Genomic DNA, 10,739 nt, shown 5'->3' on the forward strand with positions numbered 1-10,739 from the left:
GAGGAGCAGGAAGGCTGACGTTTCGGGCCTAGACCCTTCTTCAGAAAGGGTTTAGGCCTGAAACGTCAGCCTTCTTGCTCCTCTGATGCTGCTTGGCCTACTGTGTTCATCCAGCTCTACACCTTGTTATCCCTGTTTTCATATCAATTGGATTTAATGCTTACAAGTGAAAAGATTTATCTTTGTAGTATTACTGCCAATGAATTTTTCTGAAGTATATAAATTACACAACGACTAATCCTAGAGGTAAAGGTTTATGGAATGATTGATGTGTTCTTCTCAGATATTGTAAATTTTGATCAAGTGAAACTCACCAGAGTCTATGTTTTTAGCTTCATGAACCAAGCTTGCATGGAAAGGGAAAAAAAAACTACTCTTGATCTCTCATGGACTTAGGGAAATTGAAAAGGAGTACAATGATTGGTTGAACACTACAATAAAAACTTAACCCTGTACTAATATCTACTTGGTAAAGTGTTAAAAGGACTAATTTAATGTAAAGATGCATGAAAGTATGCACTTTCAACTAATCAAACCAATACCTTCCTCAGACGATCTGCCCTAACGCAACATCAATTCTTTGCATAAAGGGCAATCTTGCAAAAAGGGACATTCTGCAAAAAGATGAAATTCTAATTAGTCTTCTTGCCAAGGGCAAATGTAGAAGGCCAAACTATTCATGCATCTTTTCCAACCAGAATGATACCACTAGTTCTGAAGAAGTCATTACACTCAAAATGTTCACTGTTCCTCTCTCCAAACTTGCTCCCTGCTTAGTTTCTTCACCACTTTGTTTTTATTTAAAACTTTTGTAAGTTGTGTTCACAAAATAGTTTCTTATCAACCTACACATTGATTAATATCTAGAAATTTGCTGTAAGTGGTAATAGAATCAGACTTATCATTCTTTATACTTTATGTTGGCTCTCAAGCACCATATTATGTTATTTAGAACAAAAACAGAACTGTTCTAAGGAAGGGTCACCGGACCCAAAATGTAAAACTCTGTTTTCTCCTTCACAGATGCTGCCAGACCTGCTGAGCTTTTTCAGCAACTTTGTTTTTGTTCCTGATTCACAGCGTCCGCAGTTCTTTCGGTTTTTATATGTTATTTAGAGATCACTTCCTGTACAGGTGCTCCACACAGGAGGTCTATCACATGTTTGAATATGGCAAGCAGCAGTATGTCTTCTAAATTAGACTGAAGAATCCACATGGAGACAAGAATCTAAATCAAGAAATAAATTATAAAATAATGCAAATAAGATGGAGAAAAAGAATCAAGAGGGAGACAGAAAAAGAAAACATATTTGAACTAATCTAACAATAATTAAATTATGAAGAAATGATACTTCACACAAAGTAAAATTTTAGAGCCAGAGAGATTCTGTTTAAGAATGAAGGAATTAAGACTTGTCACAGCATTAGATAAATCTAGTTACACTTGAATGCATTTATCTAACATTTGTTTCCTGGTGTGCTTAGTGGGTGTGTATCCTTTGCATGGGTCTCAATGAAGAGTCTCTTACCAAGGTGCCAGTGTGTAACAGTTTGTAGAAGAAACAGCAAGTTGTGTTGCAACTTTCAGGTTTCCATGTTTAACTGTGCATACATGAACATCTGAATTTTCTTTCCAATTTGCTCCACAGTACCAGTTAGCACTGATCTCCATTATCCTACCTTTACTGACAAATTCCAGATCACTTGTTTCACAGAAATTTCACCTTGAAGTCTACATAAACACTGTATAGACACTGCCTCAATAATTGCCCAAAAGGTTCCTTTGAAATTCCTGGCGATTACTTAAGATAGAGTTTTAACACAAAACTGACCGCACAAAATGAAGTTCAGCTGTTAGACTAAATGCTGGGAAAGACTTCTAGTTGCCAAAAGTGAAATGAACCATTGTATAAGCTTTTTAACTATAGAGTTTCTTGCATAATTTGATGATAAAACTTCTAAGCTAAAGGGAATAAACTAATTAAAGTCATAAAACATGTAATGCATAAGGGGATCTGCTTATACAACAGGCATTTCTTACCAGTTTAAGACTCCATTATTCTTTGCTCAGGCCTCATGGAGAACACTTGATGAAACATACATCTGTCACCTTTTGTTACAGAACATAGAACATAGAACAGTACAGCACAGTACAGGCCCTTCGGCCCACGATGTTGTGTCAAACTATTATCCTACTGAGATCAATCTACCCTGCATACCCTACATTTTATTATCCTCCATGTGCCTATCCAAGAGTTGCTTAAAAGTCTCTAAAGTATCTGACTCCACTACCACTGTCGGCAGCGCATTCCACACACCCACCACTCTCTGTTATGCGTGAGAAAAGAAAGTTTTCAAAAAAATCCACGATCAGTGGAGTATGGAGCCTGGGTGGGGTTTGGGGGGGAAATATGGAGTTCAGATGTAGGCATAGCAAATATAGATACAATGTCAATTTCAGCCTTGCTTGGGAATAATGCAATGCCAGAGTGACTCGATGTGAGCACGTCTCTAAATTTAACAAGATTGATTGGAAGAGATGGGAGTGAGAGGAATGGGATAGAGGGAAATCTCTGTCTTAAACAAAAATATAATAATAGGAGATTCTGAATCCTCAGGTTGATCAATGTTACACAATTGGTAACTGACAATAGTTCACAGTTTTGTAATCTTATTTAGAAAAGAAGGCTTCTCTCTCGGTCTTTGGAGTAGTGACAGTCTGTTCGCACAGCAACTATACAGCAATAAACCAATTATTACTGAGCAACAGTGTAACAGGAATCACTACAGTATTTTAGAGTAGTGTTCTAGGTCCAACTATCCTCAGCTTCTTCAGTACCCTTCTCTCCATCAAAAGTTTAGCAACGAGGATGTTCACTCATGATCATGCAATGTTCAGAACCATTCACAACACCTAACACTGTGAAGCAGTCAGTATCTGTATGTAGCAAGACCTCAATAGCTTCCAGGCTTGGGCTGTTAAATAACAAGTATTATGATTCCAGCTGATGTTGTTATCAGACAAGTCAGATCACAGACTGAAACCTGGCTTGAAAGATCATATTTTGATTTGGTTTAGTTTTAACTGGTCTCTCGCTGAAACATAAGCATGAAATGCAGCAATTTTGTTTTAATGGTAGAATAGAATTTTATGAACAAAAATCAAGCCATCACTTTATAATACAAATTCAAAGATTTTTAAGTGTACAGTAAAAGAATCCTATTAATCCCTAAACACTCTTTCATGCATTGAAAATGAAACAGAACAGCTTTTGTATAGTACACAACAGTAGCAGTAGTGTAACGAGAGAGGCAGTACCCAAAATAGCACTCATACACTTCTCACACCAGAGTCCTTGTATTTAATAGCTCAGTAAGTTTAAGTCAGTTGTGACTTCATCTTTCAGACTGGAACTACAGATAACTTCTTCCTAGAACTATTATACACTTGAGGTTCGATGTGCTTAGCTTTAAGTAACCTCTTCACAGTTTTATCCCAATACATCTGGTATGAAACAAAGACTAACTCTGCTCTAAGGTACTCTAAGGCACTTGTCTATACAGCTATCCTTTTTCAAGGACTTCACAGTACTGCTCAAAATTCAAACTGAAACAAAGTTTTCCTCTGAGTTATGGGTGTTTTGTTTAAGTTCTCTTAAGTTTAAAGTTTTAGCAAAGATTTGTAGCTTGGGTTGTGGGTGTGGTTGTTGACTTGCTCACTGAGCTGGCTTGTTTTCATTCAGACGTTTCGTCACCATGCTAGGTAACATCACCACCTCCGATGAAGCAATGTTGTTCTACTCTGCTTGGAATTTATACTGTTCAGTCTGTTATGGTGAGTAGTGTCATTTCCAGTTTTGATCTGTATGGGTTTGTATATGGGGTCCAATTCTATGTGTTTGTTGATTGCATTATGGGTTGAGAACCATGCATCTAGGAATTCCGGTGCATGTCTACGTTTGGCTTGGGCTATTATAGTTATGTTGTCCCAGTTAAATCGATGGCCTTCATTGTCCAAGTGTACTGATATTAAGGAAAGTTTGTTGTGTCGTTTTGCTGCCAGCTGATGTTCGTGTATTCTGATGGCTAGTTTCACTCCTGTCTGTCCAATGTAATGTTTGTAGTGTCTTTCTGGGTCACAGAGCAATCTAAAAGAAAAAAAAAAATCCATTAATGGTGCATAAAAACTCATTCAATCTAAAACCAGGTCTCAAAAACTGTTTTAAAAGAAATCACTATGGCTACAGAGAAATGTGCAAGTTAATTATCTACTTCAAAACATACAAAATCCACAGGTACACACAGTTCAAGAAGTGTGAACCACCTACAAGACGCACTGCAATAACTCACCAAGGTTCCTTCAAAAGCACTTTCCACATCCTAGGTCTTGACTCCTCCCTCTGTAACTGGATCCTTGACTTCCTGACCCATAGTTTGTATTCAGTAAGAATAGGTGACAACACCTTCTCCACCATAATCCTCAAGACCAGTTGCCCGCAAGGCTGCTTACTTAGCCCCTACAATACTGTTTAGACACTTGTGACTGTGTAACCAAATTGCTGGTCATTGACATCAGGAAGCAGATTGGAGGAAAAGCCCCTGTTTGCATCAATGGCGCTGAGGTGGAGATGGTCGAGAGAGTCAAGTTCCTGGGAGTGAATATCACCAACAGTTTGCCCTGGTCCACCCACATTGACACAATGGTCAAGAAAGCACAACAACCTCTCTACGTCCTCAGGAGGCTAAAGAAATTTGGCATGTCCATAACGACACTTACCAATTTTTATACATGCACCATGGAAAGCATCCAATCTGGATGCATCACAGCATGGTATGGCAACTGCTCTTCCCAAGACCGCAAGAAACTATAGAAGGTCATGAACACAGCCAAGTCCATCACACAAACCAGCCTTCCATCACTTGACTCCAGCTATATTTCCTGCTGCCTCAGGAAAGTGACCAACATAATCAAAGACCCCTCCCACCCCAGTTATACTCTCTTCCACCCTCTTCCATTGGAAGAAGATATAAAAAAAAGTATGAATAGATTCAAGAACAACTTCTTCCCTGCTGTTATCAGACCTTTGAATGGACCTGTCAAATGTTAATTCTGATCTCTCTCTCTGCACCTTTTCTGCAGCTGTAACACTATTCTTCACTCTGTACCATACAAAATACATCAGGGTAGCAGAACAATCTGCCTGTATAGCGTGCAAAACAACACTTTGCACTGTATTTTGTACATATAACAACAATAAATAAATCAAATCTGCAACCTCTACCATATAGAGGGACAAAGGCTAGAAGATGCATGGAAACACCACCACCTGCAGTTCCATTCCCTGCCACATTGCTAGGTCAAGATCCTAGAACTCCCTTCCAAACAGCATTCTGTATATCCCTACACCCTAAGGACTGCAGTGTTTCAAGAAAGCAGCTCAGCGTCACCTTCTTCAGGGTAATTAGGGATGGATTGCAAATGGTAGTTTGTACAGTGATGCCAACATCCCATGACTAACTTACAAGGTCTCTACTCATTTCGTTGATTGATGATTGCTGCTCAACTGCTGGATGGCTCTGCTTGGACTTGAGCATATTCATTAAAAATTGTGTGCCCAATCTTAGAGTGAAGGCAAAATCTGTAGCTAATAAATAGCCTATAATGAATGCATGGCTTTGGCCGGGCATCATCCTTGATGATTTAGCAACAGTTCACTCACATAGCATCATTAGAATAATACGTTCAAGGGTTAGTAAAATAATGCACTTTATATTTGAGCTGAGTTGAATGTGAAACAGTTCAATGAGCTGAGTCAGGTATCATTCATTGCTAAACCTGCATGGTAAGGTAACCTCCCCACCCTCAAACAAATCTTTTAGTAAGGGGTTAAAGGAGAACATTAAAGGATTCATTTGATTCATCAAAAAGTGTGTGTCGCAGCATTAAGATTCACCTTTCTTACATTATCCTCAAATATGAAGTCAATTCTTTGGACAAATGGCTACAAGTCCAAGATCTTCAGGTTGTCCACCTTTTTGGACTGCACTGGGTGCAGTAGGATGAGGGGAAACCTGCACTTGCTGTTCTCAGTCATTAAGAAAAGAGGCAGGACTGTCAATTTTATGTCACACTCAAGTTTCTGTCAGCATCATTGCCATTGCACACAATTTAAAGAATGATCTTCAGAGTTTCACATTACTCACCAGGATTGGCAGAGGCTGGTTTCCTTATTCCCTTTGGTCTGGATTCACCATATCTTTTAATCATTCCTCCAGACACTCTTGCTCAACAGCAGCACTGCACCCCAAAGTTCCTGTCCCCACTGAACAAGTAGCATAACTATGCTATTAATGGCATAAGTGCTCATCTATTTTATGTCAATAACCTGGTCGCATGGTGGTTAATCTGATAGTTGTAATCAAAGGCACAGTGGTCACTAGGTGGAAGTTGCACTCTGTCAATAGGAATGGCAGTGGAGTTAGGACCCTTTGGGTTTTCAGACTTATTAATATTTATCCCAGTTTTTTTAAACAAAATCAAAATAAGCATGGTTGACAAGTATGATCTATTTAATTTCTGAGTTTTCTTTTAACAACTTGAGAGAAATGTTATTTGTCCACTTGTCTCCGGCAATATAAGACTTGTGATACTTGAGATAAATCACCCCATTTGTCTTGAAAACACAAGCTGGTGCAGCGATGCTTCCTGATTGGCTACAATTGATCACAATATCATTTTGTAGAGATTGTTAAAGATGCAGACAGTACTCCATTTTTTTTGTAAACACTTCCCTATGCATGCAGAAAATCAAATACAAAATTAACCATCATAGTTGAGGAGAATTACTTTATCTTGCATTGATTTTCATAGATAGAATCATAGGAATACAAGAACAGGAGTAGGCCATTCAGTCCCTCAAGCCTAGTCCACTATTCAACGAGATCATGACTGATCTGTGGCCTAACTTCACTTACCTGTGTTTGGCCTATATCCCTTAATACTTTTGCTAACAAACATTTATCTAACTCAGATTTACAATTAACAACTGTAAACAACTTCCAGCATCCAAAGAGAGTTCCAAGCATCTATCACCCTTTGTTTGTAGGGATGCTTCCTAGCATCTTTCCTGTGGCCCTAATTCTCAGCGTATACCCCCTAATTTGAGAGTCCCTAACCAGAGGAAATTGGTTAGATAAAGATAAACTGTCTTTTCCTGTTAATATCTTGAAGATATTAATCAGATCACCCCTTAACCTAGATTCTAGAGATAGTAGGCCTAATTTGTGTAATCTCTTCTCATAATTTAACCTTGAAGTCCAGGTATCTTTCTTGTCAACCTATGTTGTATTCCCTCCAAGGCCAATATATCCCTCCTAAGGTGTGGTGCCCAGATCTGCTCAGTGCTCCAAGTGTGATCTAACCAGGATTTTGTGTAACTGCAGCATAACTTCTGCATCATTACATTCCAGTCCCCCAGTCATAAAAGCCAGCATCCCATTAGCTTTATTTTCTGCACTTGTTCGTGATATTTTAAAGGTCTATGTACCTGAACCCCGAAGTATCTTTGGAACTCCACTGTATTTAAAACCATTTAGAAAGTACATGATCTATTTTTTTTCAGTCCAAAATGGATAATCTCACACTTGCTTACATTGAACTCCACCTGCTGCAATTTTGCCCATTCACTTAGCATGAAGTTACAAAGGGATATTGATAAGCATCCACACTCTCTACAGTGCTGCCTAACTTTGTGCCACCAGCAAATTTGGATATATGACTTCCAATGCCATTATCCAAATCATTGATAAATCATGTGAATAATTGAGGCCCTAACACCGATCCATGTGGGATCCCGAGGGTGACATCCTGCCAATTTGAATATCTACCCATTATCTCTACTTTGTCACCTGCCACTCAACCAAATTTCCCAGCTATGTCAGCAACTTGCCCTCAGTTCCTTGGGTTTTTAGCTTAGTTAACAGTCTCTGATATCAGACTTTATATGGACTTCTGGAAGGCATTTAACAAACAACAACCACAGATAGTTCTCTGTCCACTGCCTTAGTCACCTCTTCAAAAAATTCAAGTGTTTTGTCAGGCATGACCTACCTGTCATGAATCCACACTGGCTTTGCCCAATAAACAAAAAATTCAAAGTATCCAATTACCCCATTCTTGCTTATAAACTCCAACAATTTCCCCACCACAGATGTTAGGCTAACGGGTCTGTAATTACTTTCACCCTTCTAAAGAAAGGGTGATTTGTAATTTTGCAACCCAGACGGATGACTCTTGTAACTAGGGAACTCTGAAAGATTATAGTTAGGGCATCTATAATGTGGTTCCCTACTTCCGTTAACACCCTTGGATGGAAACCGTCAGGTCCCAGGGATTTGCCATTCTTTGATTTCTATTAATTTCCTCATTACCAATGTTTTACTTACATCAATTTTATTCAGTCCCTGTTCCTAATCCACTATTAACTTCCTCAGGACTTCGGGCAAGCTATCCTCCTTTTCTACTGTAAATATGGAGGCAAAGTGATTATTCAACATTTCTGCCATTTCTCCATGGTTATTGACAATATTACACTTCCAGTTTTTATTGGGCCAACATTGCTCTTGACTACTTGCTTTCCCTTTATGTAACTATAAAATTTCTTCTTATTGATTTTGATTTCCCTGGCAAGTTTCCTTTCATAACCCCTTTCAGGAACTCTTATGAGCTGCTTTGTGGCCCTTTGTTGGTCTTTGTATCTTTCCTATTCAGCAGGATTTGTGCTTCTCTCATGGGTATAACCTAATCAAGACTGGAGTAGGTTCCAGATGAAGTCAAACCAGAGGGCAATTTGAATCAGGACATACAGTTGTATTTTTGACTGTTCTAAAGTCAAATATTATGCCTTATTTATATGAAACTCTAGTTTATATTTAAATCAAATGGCAAAATCTCATGAGATTTCAGCAGGAGTTAGTTTCAGTTTGTTAAGTGATCCTGCAGTAGAGGTGTACCACCACTAGCAGGAACTTGCAATTACAGCATGACAAGTTTACACCTTGTAAATACAGTCATGGAATTTATCCTGGAAATTATTGATACAATTGTGCTCAAAAAAATGATAACAGAAAATATTATTTTGTAGACAGAAATTTCATGCTGACATTTTTAGGAGAAATTTCTCAGTTGTTCTTTGACATCTTAGAATACAGTTTGTTGACAACTACCACATCCATATTGGTGTGTTCTCATTTGAACTGACACTGGTTGTGTCCTCTTATGCAAAAGTAATATATAAATTAAAGAGACAATGAAATCTAAATATTTCAGAATTATACTGATGTACTGTTTATAACACTTCACCTATGTTACTTTCAAATATATAATTTGCTTAGTTTTTCATCTAATTATTCCTCTGATTTACTTTACTGCTGTTTCCATTGCTATGTTATTTGCCACATCCCGGTCAGGAATTTCAGGTCTCCCCTGATGTCCTTTACCCGTGCCTTAATAAATGTAGCTTCGGCATTTTTTCCCCCATCCTTCAATGATCAATCATTAGAAGCTGCTCAAATCCTTGTGTGCATCTCTTGGTAACTGATCTCACAGGACCATAGATTCTTAGTTTTTATGAACATTAGTAGGTTTCCAATACTCTTTCCCCTCCCCCATAATACAAAACTATAGCATAAATAATGGATGGCAGAGTAAGGTTAGAAATGAAAACTAGATACATTTGTTCTCAGGACATAAATAACCTGTATATAATTTGAGAGATTAACCAACTAGAATGTGATTTTCTTCCAATCACAAGAGGTTAAAATGAGTTTAAAATTAAGCTTAGGATAGGATAAAAGTCAACATTTAAATGCCTTATTGTAATTTGAGGCAATTGTTCAAATTTATCCTCAACCTAGGGGTTTGGTTAGCTCAGTTAGCTGGTTTGCAATGCAGTATAGTGCTAACAGTGCGGGTTCAATTCCCACACTGGTTGAAGATTCTATGAATAACTCTTCTTCTCAGCCTCTCCCTTCACCAGTGGTGATCCTCAGGTCAAAGCACCACTATTGCCCCTTTCTGTTGAGAGAGCAGCCTGCTATTCTGGTAAGACTATGGAGATTTTATCATCAACCATTATGTGACTTGTAATTTTCCAATGACTCCTGTAACTAGGGAACTCTGAAAGATTATAGCTAGGGCATCGATAATGCGATTAGCTTGGTTGCTTTTTTCCAATGCATTTTGTGGCAAAAATAAATCACATTAGAGACTGAAATACTTCCTGGATTGTACATTTGTAATGTTTCTAATTTACAATGAATTATAGTTAAGTGTTGGCAAACTTTAATATACACACTTAAAACAGAGGAATATGACATTACCTCATCACTTCCCTTGGGGCCCTACTGTTTGTGAGCTTTTCACTGACTGACCGTACTGATTTGACATGAACAGATATCAATCAAAATGGGCATATGATTTGATTTAATTTTAATTAGAACTCCCAAATTCCCTACAGGAAATGGCACCCATTATTTACAATTTCATCATTATAACTAATTACAGATGTATAAATGCCAAAGTGTGGAGCTGGAGGAGCGCAGCAGAGGAGTAGGAAAGTTGACGTTTTGGGTCAGGACCCTTCTTCAGAAATGGGGTGGGGGGGGGGGGGGGGAAGTGAAATCAGAAATAGAGAGAGAGAGAGGCAGTGGCACAGATTGGTCAGTGAGGTGGGGGGGGC

Source organism: Rhincodon typus, chromosome 6, assembly GCF_021869965.1.
Source record: "Rhincodon typus isolate 14 chromosome 6, sRhiTyp1.1, whole genome shotgun sequence".
Taxonomy (NCBI): domain Eukaryota; kingdom Metazoa; phylum Chordata; class Chondrichthyes; order Orectolobiformes; family Rhincodontidae; genus Rhincodon; species Rhincodon typus.